Genomic DNA, 18,520 nt, shown 5'->3' with positions numbered 1-18,520 from the left:
TAAATAGTCTGACTGCTTGACCAGGCTTGCTATTTCAAGAAGGCAATCTGTGGCAGTTCTCATGGATCAGCTAGTCCATAAATCTGGTCAAAGCAAAACACTAGTGGCGTTTACAGCTAAGATATCTGATGTATCAATTAATATATTTCAAGTATAGCATTCTCACAAAAACCCTCCTCTCTCTGATCTTTGTATATATTCTTGCTAAGAACAGTGGCCAACACATCCTCGGTAAATACTTTTTTTTTAACATCCTCTAAAAGCTCAACAGAGGAGCTGAGGAATGCTTCGAGCAGAAATGTAGGAATCCAGATTGAGAACAGAGGATGGAAGATGATAGGCTGAAACATGAATAAATCATGCACGATCTGAAATTCAAACGTATTCAAAAGAGAAATCTCTTTAGGACTTACCAAATGCTAGCATGAGTGAGAAAAGCCAGATTCAAAGAAGTGATACTTTTGGCACCAAGAGGGTCTACTGGTAAATTGTTACATGCAGACTGGTTGTGCCCAACATGTGGGAAGAGGTGATACTAAATAGATTGAATGTGGTTTGGAGAAAAAGACATCCCAACTAACCCAACACTTCTGATAATAGGACATTTTAGGCATCTAGGAATTCACAAGCAACATCAAAAAGGTCATTTGTCGCAGTTGTTGCTCTTGCAATAGGATGATGTTACAAAAATGGAAGACATTAAGAAGTTTGAATATTGTAGGTTTGGTGCATTGGGCTAAGCGATTTAGCAATTTAAAAAACCTCACCTTTCCTTTCCTTATGTTGCTGATAAATCCAGACAATATTAAGGATGAAAAAAATAATAATCCTATTAACTTTTCACAACTGATGCTCTTTGTTCACGTATCAGATTTCTCTTCACTTGGAAAATTAAATGATACTGGCCAGTTTCACTTTCATGTAGAATCAGCCGCACTCTCTGGTTGCCCCACACTAAGGTAATGTAGTTGTTTTGGTTCATTGGATTATGGACCAATCTCAGGCAGCATATTACAGGGGATTGGAACTCAGGAGACCTGGAGTCTATTCCCAGCTCTGTCACTGACCTGCTGTGTGGCCTTGAGCCAGTCACTTCGCCTCTCTGTACCTGTTTCCTTTCCGGCCCAGGTCTCTTTAGATTTTAAGAGCTTTGGGTTAGTGACTATATCTTAATATGTGCTTGCTCAGTGGCTAGTATGTACAGTTGGCCTCTGATCTTGGATGAGGCCTCTAGGGACTACTGTTATACAAATACATAATAATAAAAACTGTTTCTTTGACAATTTTTTAAAACAAAAAGGATGTCACATAGTCATATGAATATGCAGTCATAGTTTAGCCATGGTTCTTGTATTTTTCAAGATTTTTCAAACTGTAGGTCAAGGATCAAAAGACATGCAGTTAAAAACAACAGCCTGGACATAGTGAAACAAATTTTGACAATATAGTATAATAAGGAATGAGGTAAACCAATGAGATATGAAATTAGAGTCAGTGTGAAAAACATGTACCAGACCAGATAAAAGAATAGAAGTGAAGAGTCGGGAAAGAAACAGACTCATATAGAATATATCTGAAGAGAAGCAGAATAAACTGAATAGAAAGAGAAAGTATGAGAATATGATATTGGCAGTGAGAAAGGTGGAATGCCAGAATAGGAAGAAAAGGGGGTTATGATGAGACACAAGTGGATTAGGATGCTGCAGAGAAAAGACGAGCAAGGAAGAGAAAGCAGATGATGTGGAGGCACACCAAAGAGGCAAGGCTATGCAGAGTGTAGTCACTGATGCAGCTCTGCAGATGGGCAGTTTAGCTAGTTCTTCGGGAAAGCAGGTTCTTATCTTGGTTGGGCACCCCAGAGAGATTCTGGAAAGTATAGAAGGGTGGAATTATATGTAGTCGGGTGTGTTGCTAGAGTAGCAAGTGAATCACATCATTTGTTTGAGCCTGTGCTGCTTTCAGGGCTCCTGCAGACCTCAATGTCAGTCATAAAAACAGGCCACAGGCATGGGGCAGCCAGGCTTATTGCCCTCTAGGGACAGTTCTAACAACTTGCACAAGTACATTAACACATGAGTGTTTCCTGGTAAGGAGCGGCTCAGTCAGCAGCAGGAATCTCTGCTGTCCTCTCAGCCACACAAAGGGCTAAGGCGACGTACCCCAACATTTATAGGCTGAGACAAACAACTGGGATAACTCATTTACATACCACCTTACAGGTTTCATTACATCTGTTTGTTACCTCCCCTTGTACCTTGCACCTGATGTCTTGGACAAAACATCCCTATCCATTATTCTGTCAAACCATCATATCTTGTGGGAGGTTGGAGTGTATCTGTACTAGCCTCCTGGAATGTATTTATGTGAATATCTAGTGTCTAGTACTTCTTAGGAGTGCCTATGTTTTAGCAACGCTGGCAGTAACATTGCCAAATTCATGTACTGGACAGAGAACTTGTAAGCATCTGTTTTAATACATGGCCTGACTTTGCACCAGGCCCAGTGCTCCAGGCTCTCTCTCTACTACAGCAAGCACTTCCATAACCCCTGGAAAAGTGGTGTTTTTCTTACATACAATTACACATTATTGTCTCTCTCTTACCCCGCCCCCCCCACACACCTGCAAAATATGGCTCAAAAGCAACCTGCTTAAATGGGAGACTGACCATTTAAGATATTTACAGCACATTAAAGATATAAAACACTGTGCTGTACACATGCTAAGTATTTATTGCTGTTGCCATGACTAAATTTAAATTTTATTTCATCTGTAGCATTTTGTATTTATGGGGGTACTTGCATTCGGGGGATAACAAAAGAACCACTAATAACAACCACTCCTTTTAATTGGTGTTACTCTATTACCCACCCAGCTATCTGTGATGTTACCAGACATGTGAATTAGGAACTGCACAGGTGCTGACTTTAATATTTAGACTGAAATACAATGCATGTGTGGGTTTTTTTTGTCAAATGTGTATAGATGTAGGTCATTAAGCTATTTTAAAAAACCATGAGTAAAGGCTGGTCTTCCTTTAAAAATAAAAGTCTAGCTGCACTGTACTAAACAGAAAATCCTGTAATGATACTTTTAGAAACCTATTGAATATGCCGTGTGGGCGTGATTTTTCTTGGGTGAAGTCACCTTTCAGCCTGAGCTTCTTTTTGTAAATGTGAGAGAACTCAAAATATTCTACTTGCCCAAGGGATTGCACCCTGGGACAGAGACCATGTTGAGAATTGAACAAGGGCATTCTGACTATCAGCCCACTGCTAGAGCCATTAGATTATACTGCCTCCCATTGCTATTTGTAGATGACCTGGTATAAATAATAGAATGGTAAACATGGCATAAAAGGCCATGGTTATATAATCAAAAGGCAGGTATGACCATGGAGTTTGTTTTAAAGATACAACTTCCCTTAACACCAAAACACACCAGGCTAAATTCTTATTTTAGGGTAAATGCAGAGTAATTCAATAGACTTTAATGGATTTACTCCACATATACACCAACGTAACTGAGATCAGAATCTGGTGACCTGGGTATGAACAATTAGTTTTATGTTATATACTGTATGTACTGTTGTATTACAGTGGAGGAAGTATATTGCAGCAAACCTACATCCACGTATTTCAGCATCACTGTCTAGAGTCACCACTGAAAGCAGCTTAATGATTGAATCCTGACAAACCTGCAGCTGATTAGTTCCTGTTACCAAGCAGGTTTTACCGTGACAATATATCAATCTTTTTTAAAGTAATGCATTGCCAATCAGTGGTCCATGGGCTGCTTTTATGCTTCCACCATCATATCTGTGGCCTTCAAAGCTGCAGCTGATGGACCTTCTGTCAAGACCCAGACATTTAATCAATGTGACAGTATGCTACATATTTTGAACCCCAGAGGCCTTGGAAAAGTTTAATGCAGCTTCCAGGTAAAGTTCAATCCACATGGCTGAGTCCCCTGAAGTATTTTCTACAGAAAACTACCCTCCCCACATAGAGACATGCCCAGTGCTTTGTTCCACTTCACATTTCAAGAAAATGAATAGCTAAGCCGAAAGGCCTGGTATGTTACTGTAGAAAATATGGTCTATTGTTATTACTAAGTTGATGCAAGAACTGTAGTCAATCACTCTTCTCAGAAGAAAATGTTTGAATATGTATGAGGACTATCACTACCACTGGTGGTTCCCTCTCATCAAAGCAGTTTACTGATAGAGGCATGTCTGTGAGAGAAGGATAAATGGGAGCAAAGGGGTGGGTCGGCCATAGGAAGAGATGCAAGCCTGTATTAATTTTCCATTGATACCTATAGGGTTTTCTGAGAAACAAAGGATTTGGTTATGATCTCACATACTTTTATACACTGGTGTCATTCACCTGACTTCCTGACGTTACTCTAGATTTACATGCGCGCAAGCAAGATCAGAATCTGGCCCCAAGTTCTTTAGTTTTCAGTACTTACTGGGGAGTGCTACTTAAACATAAAAATGATAAATGTCACATACATTGTCTCTATTTTACTTTGGAATGGAATATTCCTAGTGTCTGTATTTCCTGTGTATCCTATAGTTTTACCTTTTATGTATAACTTTATTGTACAAACTCCAATCTCATTATGTGAATTAAATTGGAGGGGGGAGGGATAGCTCAGTGGTTTGAGCATTGGGTTGTGAGTTCAATTCTTGAGGGGGCCACTTAGGAATCTGGGGCAAAATCAGTACTTGGTCCTGCTAGTGAAAGCAGGGGGCTGGACTCAATGACCTTTCAAGGTCCCTTCCAGTTCTAGGAGATGGGTATATCTCCAATTATTATTTTTATTTTATTTATTTAAACAAATACATACTCATAATTATTACTGAAGCAAAGCAATTTCAGCCTGTTCACACATTGTCAAATAGGAATCATCAATGTGGTCTTTAAAATATCAAAAACTTAAACAATGCAAAATGACATTATCAAACGTGAGAATCCACTGATATTGGTCATTAGATTTTTAACTATGGTTTTAAGGTTATTAATATTGAAAAGAGTAAAACACTTCAGCTGACAATGCCTGCTGCTATTGGAATCTAGTAGAGACAAATTGTTTATTTTATGTATACCCAATAAAGAAAGGAAGAGAGAGAACTTCCTATAAAAGATTCATTGGACCCTAGTTATTTAGTATAGGTTCTTTCCAGAAATTGCATTGCAGGTACTACATTGCATAAATAAGCTGACCTGTCAGGTTTTTGGCAATTTATGGAGCTGGTCAGCCTGTATGTTAGTGCAGTTTTTTGTTGCAATGAGATGTAATGGCTTTTCAGCGCACCATAAGCACAGTTGTGACCACAGGCACACTTGTGTCATTTTGTGTGCAGTAATGAAGCCTGACGAGTGGTCTCCTGCTTGCAGATAGCCGGCTGTTGTCCTAAAAATGCAAACCATTGCCTCGGGCCATGGAATCAGGAACAGGCAAAGGACAGTGGCACAGGCAGGGCTCCCCACTGCTCATCCTCCCTTTAGCACACTGTACTTGGATGCAGAAGAATAGTCTTTACCCTTGTATATAAGGGCACAACGAGAGAAAGTGGTAAAAACAATTGCACAAAGGCCATATTTGAAATCTGGTTTTGCAAAATTGCTGAGCTGCCATTTGAAAATCAAATCAAATTAAAAAAAACCTCCTTTGGCAACACAGGTTTTCTCCCCCCCATGCAAAATACGTAGTTTGAACATAAAAGCTGCTACTTCAGCATAGTTTCTCTCTCTACATAGCGACAGACCATATGCAAAGTAAATCTCAGGAACAATCCTAGCCTTTTTTTATGGCTCATTAATATTCCATGGGACAGGCATGCCAAGAGTGCACTGGGGTTCACATTCTCCAGAATACAGTCAGCTCATTTTCTTCACTAGTTAAAAATTCCAGGGTCATAAGAATGCTACTTTGCGCTAGATAGCTGAGTACTGTGGGAAGTCCTGTTTTCATGAGAACTGTGAAGATAAACCTGTCCCAAGTCATTTACAAATTAGGTCTTGTCCTGAAATCAAATGATTTGTGATTTAATTATGCTTTGCTGTTCAGCATTCTAGACTCTTCCCCCCAACCTCCTTCCTTTCTCCCCTTCTTTTGAATGTAAACACAGCTCTGCCAAGCACTCTGGACTCTGGTAGCAGAGTATTCCATACATTTTATAGTTTTCTTTTAATTGTGTATCCAATTTCCTAGTTTCTATTCATGCATTTGGTGGTTTATAAATTAGTGTTGGTAGTAAATGCTATAGTTAGGCTTACAAAACCATTTCAGTTAGGATGTGAAAACAGGGGTTCTTTCTCATAATTTTTCTTCCTCATTTCTCATAGTTTTCTAGAAAATCCTCCTTTTACACTGAAAATGTTTGTGCTTTGGCAGCTACCAAAGCAAATATTTTTGTAAAATTTGAACAGAATCCATTTGGGAATTTTTTTAACACCAGGGGGGTGAACAAAATGTACATTTCACATACTGTAACTATTATTGCCAGAGCCTTTTTGTCACCACATAGTGCATTGAAGGTCTGATGATCAATGGTAGCACAGTTAAGGCTCTGCCATACTTTCAAGGTTGAGGTGGGAGATGTGAGCAGGTGCTTCTAGCTTCCACCTGGCTAGGATGCCTGGTGCCTGGATGCTCATGGATTCTGGTTTTCTAGTGCCTTTTTAGGCCCTGCAGATTGGAGGTGGGAAATGCTATCACTCTGTAACTCCATTAGAACGCTTTTTTTTTTGGGGCATTGTTTTATTTCTGTCTTCAGGACTGAGAATGGAGGTGGCGGCATTTGGGTACAAATTGAGAATGTTTGAAAGGTGCATGTTAGGCACAAACAACATTTATTAATATGTGAGAGCTCACAAAAGACAGGAGCTGCAACATATACAGTTTCCATTAACTCAGACACATGGTGCATATGTAACATTTAATATTCTTTTTTTCCTACTATGTAGCCATTTAATACTGATACATAATGTTTAAGATGTTAAATATAAACCAGAAAGCACACAGGATGTGCAGTTTTTCTTTAGGAACCTTTGCTTTTTATTTTGTGACTTTTTTCTGACATGAACTATGCAAAGCTAATGTTGCATTAACCTAGTATTTGAGTATATATAATACAAAATACTTGTACTTCTGGGACAGCAGCTATTTCTATGGATACAGTATGTTGAACAGACAGAGAACAAAGAAAACCAAAACAGTTGGTACTCTGCTGTCAAGGAAACAAGCTGCTCTTTCTGCTTAAATATCTCTTACCAAAACTGGAAAAAAAAACTTCAGTAAGGATTTTATTAAACAGGATAAAGTCTGGCTTGTAAGCAATCAGATGTTTGAGTAACAGATATTGTTATGTCTGATGCTGATAGATCACAATACCTCCTAATAGCACCTTGCAAGCTGCCAAGGCTAAGATGCTTTGTATAAATACATATTTTTAGGCATTCTTAAATGGAAATATAAAATAAATTTTTGTGCATGGTGGGAGCCCAGGAATGAACTGAAGAAACACTTGGCCATTTTCTGTTTTTGAGTTAAGTGCCAAATATTTATTTAGATTAAACTTTTTATTGTTTGCATTTTTGTAACTCAAAATCTGTTTTTGCCCCCATTAAAACCATTGGGAGTAGTTTCTGACTTCTGAAGTAATCTGACCCTTTGATTTTTTAATAAACTGAAATTTTACACGGTGCTAGTTTGTAAGGCTGCTAAGTATCTGTGGGTAACTATTTAAAGCATTAAAAATAATAGTTACTATGTTTATATAATGAAAAGATTTCCTGAAGGTAGGCATACATGTTCTTTACAAACACTTCTAACCTATTGACACATGAGACTATGACAACTCAGAAACAATGTTTATGATGTGTAAGAATTGGAATCCTTGGTGCAAGGTGTTATGTAAAAGAATGAGATGATTCACAATATTTTTTTAAATTCAAACCAGTTTGCAGGTACAGGACTCTGATAAAGGTTCAGTTTAGAGTGAGCTTTGCTTTCCAGTACTTGAATCTCATTGGGAAGGCCTCGGAATAGTGTGAGTTCATGCACATTGGCATAGGTTTGTTCAGAGTCCTCAGAGGGGTGACAGGTCTAGTGGTAATACTGAAAAATATCATCACATAACCACATAAATGTTCCTAGGCAACATGGTTCTGACTTGAAATATACAAGAGAACAGTAATCTCAACATGTGCATGAATACACAGCTATAATCAATTGTGACTATCTAGCTTTGACAAAAGTTCATGGAGCTGAATAATCATTTGAATCACTGCTGGTTCAGAACTCCAGGTCAAATTTGAATCACAGTATAAATGATGGTCAAGTCAAATGTTTCACAAACTTCTGCTTAAGAACTGTTATGGTCTCTGGGCCACACTCTTCTTAGCAGACTTTCCCTCACCAACAGCCTTTTAACAGAGTCTGCACTGGTAGAAGCTAATATCTGGACTATTTGATCCTTCATATTTAGCTGATTAGGGACTGATCATGAAGATTCTAAGCTAGGAATTGCCATTAAAATCAATAGGTGTGACCTATGAGGAGGGACCGTAGAATCAGGCCCTTTGTCTGGCATTTATATCATGCTCATTACTGTAGTATTGCTGTTATGTTTCCTTCAGATGCTGGAATGCCTTCCCACAGTGCTGTTCTTGAGTAAATGTTGCACCTTGATTGCCCTCTCATAAAATATATATTTTTTAAATTTATCTTAAAAAGAAGGGAATTAACAGAATGAAAACAAATGCTTTTAAGTAGCATTAAAGTCAGAGAGACACAACCCAGCCCTCATTTAAAAGAAAAAAAACCCCACATCATTCTTAATAGACTTTAAAGTGTCTTTTTCAAAACTTCATGGATTAAGAATTTTTTAAAGAGTTTTACATTCTTAACTTTGAATTTTGTGGCTTTTCTTAGTTTGTGTAGCAACTTTATTGTTATGGTAAATCTGTTTATTTTGGGTTTGTCTGTGCACTTCTGAATATTTGATCTGAATTTAATAATTTCCATGTGTGAAATCCTTTATTAAAAATCAATTTATCTGATACTTACTGCTCTTTAGTACAGCACAGCTTGGTAGCACTAGGTACGTCTTGTTGAAAGTATGTCCATAAATATGTCCCTGGCAGCATAGAACAGCTTGTTAACTTGGCAGTCCTCAGCAGTTTGCTTCGAAAAGTTTGCCTCAGATGTGATAGTCCAAATGTAGGGCAAAATTCCGAGTAACTTTTTAGCTAATTTTACCAATTGACATATTCTTCCCAGTTTTAACTGCCTACTTACTTTAGCAGTGTCTGCAAAGCTGCTGCTGCTGTACCCTAGGAAGAGCTATGAAGAGCCTTTTTGTATTTAATGGGCTGGGAGTAGTGAAACCTGCTCCCCAATGTACAGTAAAACCTGACTTAGCGACCACCTCTGAAGAGAGACCACCTGTCATGAGCGACTACTTATAGAAAGCCATGAAAAGTTTTCCCCCCTATAATTTAACTGTAAAGAAACTGTGAAGAATGACCACCTGTCATCTGCGACCAGCAACCACATTTTCTTACTTCCATCCATGAAAATAAACCTGTAGGAGAAACCGATCTTCCTTACTTCTGCGTTGCTACTGGCGGCAGCACTGCCTTCAGGGCTGGGCAGCCGGAGAGCGGAGAAGTAAGAGTGGCACGATATGAGATTGCCACCCTTACTTCTGCACTGCTGCTGCTGGTGGTACTGCCTTCAGAACTGGGTGCCTGGCCAGCAGCTGCCGCTCTCCCGCTGCCCAGCTCTGAAGACAGCAAACCTTTGAAGAGAGACCACCTCTTACAAGTGACCACTTTTGCTAACTCCCATGAGTGGTTGCTCTAGGCTGGTTTTACTGTTCATCTATTTTCCTGGTTGAATGTTATTCTATGTATTTAACAATATAAAAATAATATGGGTAATACAGTGCCACTAAAAGGCTGCAAGCTATTATGTAGGAAATAATATTACTGTGAATTATATAGTGTTTTACAAAAATTAATAAACATTATTATCCTTATGTTAGAGATAGGGAAAATGAGGCACAGAGAGAATAAGGGACTTTCCCCATGTCATAGAGGTGATCATGATAGATCAGATGTCTGAGCTTCCAGTTCCCTAATCTCCCAACCATCGTGTCTATACATTCAATATCAATACATTTCTAGGATACTTTTGTGTTATGGTGAAAAGATGTTTTGCGTGTTTAAATCATGTTGTGACCTTGTTCCTTCTTCTTTTGCTCTTAGAATACTTTTGAACAGCTTTGTACAAAATTTTTAAGCATGAGACTGCAAGTATGATGCCCAGTTTACATCCATACTAAATAAAATACATTGGCTTGACTCATGGGAATACAATGAAATCCTAAATTGAAAACTCTTCATTTTACGTCTTTCCAACTATATCCTGGTTTAACCACATTAGGACTGTGAGCAAAGATACTTTAAACTAGGTTACAATGGTTATCTAAATGAAAGATAATATCCCATTGTCATTACTGTCTGGTAGGTCTCATTACTCCTCTGGGCATGCTCCTTAGAATAAATTAAAAGGGTCCACTGAGAACCATTTTGCTTTGGGTTTTTTTTAATGATTGCCAAAAGCTATTTGCTAGAATAGTGCAGGATGTTTACAAATGCCTTAGGAAGAAAACAGCAGAATGTGGAACTAATTGCGTTTATTCAAGATAATTATGAAACACAAATGACCATTACTTACAACAAGTCCCCTGACAGCTAGAGTTTGACTCGTGGGACTGGGATCAAACTCAATGAAGAAAGACCTTAATGCTAAGCTAAGCTGTCCATGTATTCTTCACATATCCATCTTTGCTGCGGGAGTCATTCTTTCTCGAACAGCATTCCTGTACCAGACTAGAGTGCCAATGGATAAAGTTTACTGTTATGAAGAGAAGCATGTTGCTAACTTCAAAAAGGAAAGCAACATTTTTTAGCTGGCATCAAAGGGTGGGATTTGCAGAAATGCCTGAAAATGGAGTTAGAAGCACAAGTCCTATTGACTTAGCTGCTTTTGAAAATTCCACCTGAAGTACTTTATTGACAATTAAAACACAAGTTCTGACACAGGAAAATAAAAGGCTCATGTCTGTTCTGTGCCACCAAATGTACAGGCTTTGCAGCATAGTAGTGGAGTAAGAACTTACAGATAGCAACCTGTTGCTAATATTATTTTCCAGGGCCTTCTATTCTGTAAGAGGATGGAAGGCATAAAGATATGCCCATTAACTCCACTGGAAGCAAAAAAGAACCATTCTATATTAATTATATCCAATGTTTCCTAACCAGCTGGCCAGCCCATCTCTAAGGACCCATTCAAACTACTAGCCAGTTTTTATTATGGTATCTTAGACAGGATAATAGTGATTCAGTACTGTGTATTGGGCTGGAATTTCATAACAGCAGGTGGAAGGATGCAAGTGGACAATCATTTCAATTGTAAGTAAAACTAGATTCCAGTACAGGGGTCAATACTTAATCCGCCTTCTTGTTTTGTTGTAGCTGGCATTGCAGTGTGCTCCTTGGTTATTTTAGAAGTCTCTCTATCATATGGTATATGCTACTCAAATGGGTCAATTTTCCTGCCTGAACGGCATTCTGCATGCTTTATTCTTGCTACAGCTATGGAGAAATTGTTTTGGTTGTGAACAAATAAGCAAAGTGTTCACAGAACTTACGCTCCATCCCTAACATTTCTTCAGATTGTAGTTCTCATGCAGGGAAGTCAATGGTTTAATAGCATGAAAGGTATGAAGCATTTTGTATATGTATGTAGCTAACATAAGAACATAAGAACGGCCGTACTGGGTCAGACCAAAGGTCCATCTAGCCCAGTATCTGTCTACCGATAGTGGCCAATGCCAGGTGCCCCAGAGGGAGAGAACCTAACAGGAAATGATCAAGTGATCTCTCTCCTACCATCCATCTCCATCCTCTGACAAACAGAGGCTAGGGACACCATTCCTTACCCATCCTGGCTAATAGCCATTTATGGACTTAACCACCATGAATTTATCCAGTTCTCTTTTGAACGCTGTTATAGTCCTAGCCTTCACAACCTCCTCAGGTAAGGAGTTTCACAAGTTGACTGTACGCTGCGTGAAGAACTTCCTTTTATTTGTTTTAAACCTGCTGCCTATTAATTTCATTTGATGACCCCTAGTTCTTGTATTATGGGAATAAGTAAATAACTTTTCCTTATTCACTTTCTCCACATCAGTCATGATTTTATATACCTCTATCATATCCCCCCTTAGTCTCCTCTTTTCCAAGCTGAAAGCTACCAACTTTTACAGCTTTGGTTGGCACCGTTTTCTGATATCTTATATTAAATGCATGGCTCAGCAATGCTAGATGTAATATAAGCGAGTTGTCTATTAACTTTGAATCTTTGGGAATATATTAAAGGGGAAATATTTTGGTGAAATCCTGGCCCTACTGAAGTCATGGGGAGTTTTGTTATTAACTTTGATAGGGTCAGATTTCACCCTTTGACTTCCTAGCCTGTGCAAGTTGTAATGAATATTGTGGTATGATGAAAGCAGTGTTCTATGTGTGCAGTGTTCCAAAAGAAAGAAGTTTGTTGGAACAGAGGTACGAGCAAAGAGCTGAAGAGCAGGGCCGATGGGGGCAGGGGGAAGCCAGTACAAATTACCGGGGCCTGGCAGTCCGGAAGGGGGCCTGGCTTCCTCTGTTTAGCCGGTCCACCCTTGTGGGGGAGCCTGAAAAAAATGTTTTCATCGGGGCCCAAACCCGCTCTCAGTGGCCCTGCTGAAGAGCAAAGGCTTCAGAAAGTCCTGGTACAACCACCATCAAACCAATTGTGGCCAAGGAGTATTAGAAGCACTAAGGAGGGATAGCAAGCAGTCTCATTAAAGAGATTCATTTTTAATGGCCCAGGTTCCCACAGTCTACACTCCCATTTTTACTACTTTGCATACATTCCCACAAAAGAGAATTTCCCATTCAGCTCAGAGTTTGAACCAGACAAATGAAATCAGATTAGGATTCCCACATTAGTACTAAAAATGTATTATTTTACATACCTCTATCATATCTCCTCTTACTGTCCAGCTTCCAAGGTAAATAATCCTAGTCTTTTCAATTTCACTTCACATGAAAACTTCCCTCCCTAATTTTCACTGCCTTTCTCTGGACTTTTTGTATAGTCTTTTCGCAATGGGATTGCCAGAACTGCACAGCATTCAAGATGAGTCTGTGCCCTTCACCTCCTGGTGACATTAAATCAGTCTGAGCAAGATTAATCAACCAAAGGGCCTCACACATGTATTGTACAGAAAGTGAGCAGAGATCCTACAAGTCTCTCCCTTCCCATCCAGCTGGCTTAGTGGGAGATCTTCAGCCCAATGGCTCCATTCTCTCCTGGCTGACAGCTCCATTTCTTAGCTGTTAGTTGGGGGCTTTCTCAACCATCTGTGCTCGACCATCCAGTTTCCTAAGGTGCAGGAAGGAACCTGCCTCCCTGCAAGGATTTTGGAGAGTCTCCCATTATATCATCTTTCAGAGTTATGAGAGAGAGAAGTAGAGACACGTAGAGGAGGATGACAGGTTGGAGGGGCCAGACACTATCTACACAGTCATCTCTGAGGGGGACCTTTAATGAATATTGGGAGAATCTGTGGAATCCAGGCTAGTCAGATCTTTGTATTGTACACATCCCAGGCTAGGGTATGTAGGTAAAGCAAGGATTTGGAAGGAATCTGCCTGGAGCTGCTGAATGACCCTAACATTTTAAATAATAGTTTAAACCATTTACAAAAAATCTGCACATTTCCTCCTCACTCCCCTTCTTCCCCCAGTAATAGATAGAATTCTTAGCAAAGCAGAGTGAGATAACTGCATGGGGAGCTTGGCCTCTAGGGCCACATGTTGGAAGAACCCATTCACAGACAGTTTCTAGTGACTCCAGTCAATTGTGCAGAACCAAAGAAGAAAGTGTCTTTATAGTTTCTCCCTCTTTGAGACAGTCTTACTCCAGAGGGTTTAATGAACTGCCCATTGACTGCCAGGCCTGAGTAACCATCCTGCTCTTCACAGTCAGACAGCAGCTGATCCCCAGCTGAGGTTCTGAGGTGAAAGGTCACTGACAAAGGTGGAGGAGGTTAAAGATAATGAGTCTAAATATCCATGGGGAGTTCAGATCATGTACAAAGTCATAATTACATAAACCATTACCATTGTTTGGATTAAAAGAAATAGCTGCAAGCTGAAAAACATCAGGCAGGGATAGAAAACATTTGCAAAGACAAGATTTAGAATTAAGTGCTGAAAATAACAGACTTTCTGAACTGGATATACTGTGGCTTGGAGATATTCTAAAAGGAGAATTGTTTGATTATTCAAGTAGAAACCTGATAAATCGATAACCTTGTTGCACCATATTTTAATTCCTTTAGCAAGTCAGCACTTTCAACAGGTATTGATTTAAGCAGGCCCTGCTATTTTAATCCAATATGTTTTAGATGCATAGGAAATGTCAATGAGGATTTTAAACCCACCATTAACTGTACAGAGATAGTGGTTATATAAACTGTATGTTGCTTTCATGATCTGGAAAAACTTAATAAATGATGGGCCAAATTATGCCCTGGGATGAATATGCTTGACAACGCTCTTTGCTCTCCATGTGGCTGTCATTGAAATCTGTGGGAGACAAGCATATCCATCCAAAGAGGAATTTGGCCTAATAACTAATGTCCTCACATACTTTGCCACCTAGAACATAACATAAGAATATAAGAATGGCTGTACTGGGTCAGACCAAAGGTCCATCTAGCCCAGTATCTGTCTACTGACAGTGGCCAATGCCAGGTGCCCCAGAGGGAGTGAACCTAACAGGAAATGATCAAGTGATCTCTCTCCTGCCATCCATCTCCATCCTCTGACAAACAGAGGCTAGGGACACCATTCCTTACCCATCCTGGCTAATAGCCATTTATGGACTTAACCACCATGAATTTATCCAGTTCTCTTTTAAACGCTGTTATAGTCCTAGTCTTCACAACCTCCTCAGGTAAGGAGTTCCACAAGTTGACTGTGCGCTGCATGAAGAAGAACTTCCTTTTATTTGTTTTAAAACTGGCTGTTTGATGTACGCTATTTTTTTAGCAAAGGTAAAAACATACATTTAAAAAAATCTCATTAAAATCATCGTGAAAAAGCCTCTTGTACTGCATTGGTTAGTTTGTGTGTGGTGATATTTAATTGACTTTCTTTTTCCCCAGCTTCCCCTGGCAAGTCAGCATGAGGAGGGATTACACAGTGATGCAACTGGGACAGAACCTGACAATATGCCCCAGAAAGTGGGCATGGCCTAAATGGGAGAGTTGTGTGGCCATGGTGCCCACAAAAGGTACTGATCTGTGATCACACATCCTGTATGCAAATCCTCAATTGCTAATTAAATCTGCCATCCGCTAATTGAATCACTAGGGGAATCTATGCTGGAAACACAATGTGCTCCACCAGGGGTGAATGTCCTCTTTAGTGCAGTTGTCCTCACTTGTGCAGGAGTGAATCAAACACAGTGCATGCACAACAATTTGAAAATGTAAAGCACTATGGTGAAACCCAGTCCTTAACACTATGGCTGGGTAGGACCCCGGTGTGTGCACAAGGGAGGAGGCATGGATTCCACAGAACTCTGGGTTGGAAATGTCCCATGGAATCCACAGCTGTTAGTATAGGGCATGCAGGGGAGAGTCATGATTGGTCAGGGGAGGTGTGACTCCACCTTTGGTTCTCTTTGTGGTAGACCACATATGGGGATGCCTTCCCCTTTCTTTTCTGAGCATGAACACAGCATGTAGCCTAGCTACTTGGACTGGATACTGGGTTAAGGATTTACTCCTTTGTGTGGTTGTTGTTGTTGTTTATTTTTGTTCCATGTAGCTAGTTGGAATGGTAATTTAAAAAATGGATTCAGCATTATCATATTCATATGCCTGATGGCATATCGATCTATGTTACCTTATTAACTTGAGGCTTTTATATCTGCTAGCAATCAGCTTATACATTGTTTGCAAATATTACACATTTCTCTCCTTCCTCATATTAGCTATACTTTAAGGCAAGAAATATATTATGGTGCACTTTTATAAATCCACATAGGTTTGCACAGGTAAATGGCATACAGTGGTTTTGGATTCCGCTTACATGTAAGGCAAAGGCAGGTATGTGGCAATTACAAGCCAGCTTGACTTTTGCTTTCCAAATGTAAAGGATATAACACACACATTTTGCATTTACTTTCCACAATGAAAGAAACAAAGAAAGCAGTTGGAAAGCTATCCATTAATTAATAATTAAACCATTTAAAAAAACAAGAAACCAGCAGCAGATTGGTCCTTGGGGCTAATATGCCTGAGCATCTGAATTACCACCACACACAATTTATTATTTTTACTAATGCTCTCATTCCAGTATTAACTGTAAATGTCACTCACAGACAGAATCTGGAATAGATATGAAATAGTTTTTTTGCTTAACTTTTAACATTTACTTAACTGATTACTAGCTACGAATCTGACACTCAGCAGACATAACAGTGCTCTTGAGGAGATTAAAGGATTAGTCACTCACTAGCTTAATCAGATTAATCTGAGATTTTGAACACAATATATAATTCTACCCACAAGAGGGGATACATGATAGCCACATGCTAGCGTAATTGGGAAAGGGGTAGTACTGTACGGACAGACAGACTGATCCAAAAGAGGGCAGAAAATGTTACTAGGTACCAGAAGGATTTTTGCAAGTACTGTACTTGTAAGTAGAACCTGAAGAATTTTTTTAAGTGGGAATGCTAATTCACAAAATAATTATAACACCAATATTGTCCGATAGTCTGAACAAAGAGTGTAAAAAGACTAATATTATGTGCTGCTGTATGCTTTTTGTGTTGATATACAAATGGCATATTTGTATGTTCTTTTCTGATTTGTCTGATCTTTAATTTCATATCTGAAAACTTCTCCCTAGTCTGTGGATCTTTATTTGTGTTAAATTATTTCTGTCTATTTTCTTTTATTATTTCTATTGTCTCTCTCTCTTTTTTTGTTTATGCCACAGCAATCAGGGTCTGAAATATGGGCTGGGGGGAAAGTAATAGAAAAATTAATAAGAATGTATTGTGAGGAAATTAACATATCATATTTGATATAGTGAATTATATTGTAGTAGAAAAATGGATTAACTAAGATCTCCTAGAGGCACCAAAACAAGTATTTAAATCTGTATTTATCTATGGGAAATCTAGCATTCTTATATGAAAACTGTAATATGATCTCTTTTGCACTGTTCAAGTAAGAGGTCGGGCTGGTATCAAACCCCCAGTATGATGAGATCAGGATCCTTGTACTGGATCTTGTTTAAATTACTGCATTCCTAAATAACAACAAGAAAAAGAGAAAAATTTAACACTATCGTAATATGAATCCTGCTTTAAGATTTAAGGTATCAGAGCAAAGAAAAATAAACATGTTCAAGATGCTCATTTTAATCCAAAAGCCATCTTTTCCCCTACCCGATAATTATTGTTTCATCCGGTTTACCTTATAATTTTATTTTCAAATACCATTTATGGGACAATGACATATACATGTTTTCTTAGCATTACTGAAGGGGTAGAATGCTGTCTAAATCAAAGCTCCCTGACATGTAGCCTTCAAAACAGATGCACTGTTTTGTAAGAAAAAAGAAAGAAATATCCATGTGCTTAAGAAAAGACATTTTGATTGGAACTATGCCAGATTTCCACTCTGAAGAATGCCCTGCGCTTGGCAAAACACTGAAATGTGTGTCTACAGTGATCATTCTTTTAAGATTTGATTACTACAGTTTTTTAAAAACCGCAAATATAATTTAGAAGCAGCATAGTTGCTTAAAACAACCTATAACCAAATGAATACTAAATATACATCAAGTATTATCTGGATCTTTTATAAAGTGAAGTTGGACTTTAAAAGAAAATACAAGGACTGTAACTGTATAGCCTGTCGATTTGTCCTGTGGTTTGAAGTACTGTGTGTATGTGTGTGTGTGTGTGTGTGTGTGTGTGTACATATAAGTGAGCACGTTAAATATGAGCTGCAAAATATTTTCTTTTCGACCCCTCTTTTCAACTCCTAATACAGGCAGTATCTCTCAGTCCTGATAGGATGCACCAAGCTTATTTACAGTGGTCCTGTGATGTGCTTTGTGTTTACAGGCTTGATTATACAAACCCATTTCTAACACTTCCCATTTTAACCACTCCCCACCATCTCACCCCCCAAAAAGAAAAAAAACAACCAACCACCGAAATCCAAAAGACATCGGTCAGCTCCACAAGTACAAGCAACTTTTCGCTAATTTGTGACAGTTGCATTTCACAAATGCAGCCCGTGGCAACTGGCATTACAGCCCTCTTTGGCACGTGCACACACACACTTGCCGTGCAAGAAGTAGC

At 39.0% G+C, this 18,520-nt stretch overlaps 1 long non-coding RNA gene across 1 annotated transcript in view; it reads left to right on the top strand.

The window, feature by feature from the left end:
- LOC120398749 overlaps nt 1-18,520 on the top strand; it is a 57,787-nt gene that overhangs the window by 38,515 nt on the left and 752 nt on the right. Inside the window, exon 2 of the long non-coding RNA XR_005594677.1 lies at nt 15,297-15,424. This is a non-coding gene — a long non-coding RNA (uncharacterized LOC120398749). The remainder of the gene's footprint in view (nt 1-15,296; nt 15,425-18,520) is intronic.

This window comes from Mauremys reevesii, linkage group 2 (genome assembly GCF_016161935.1).
Source record: "Mauremys reevesii isolate NIE-2019 linkage group 2, ASM1616193v1, whole genome shotgun sequence".
Lineage (NCBI taxonomy): Eukaryota > Metazoa > Chordata > Testudines > Geoemydidae > Mauremys > Mauremys reevesii.
Note: the sequence above shows the minus strand (reverse complement) of the source record. Positions and strands in the feature narration are given on the sequence as shown.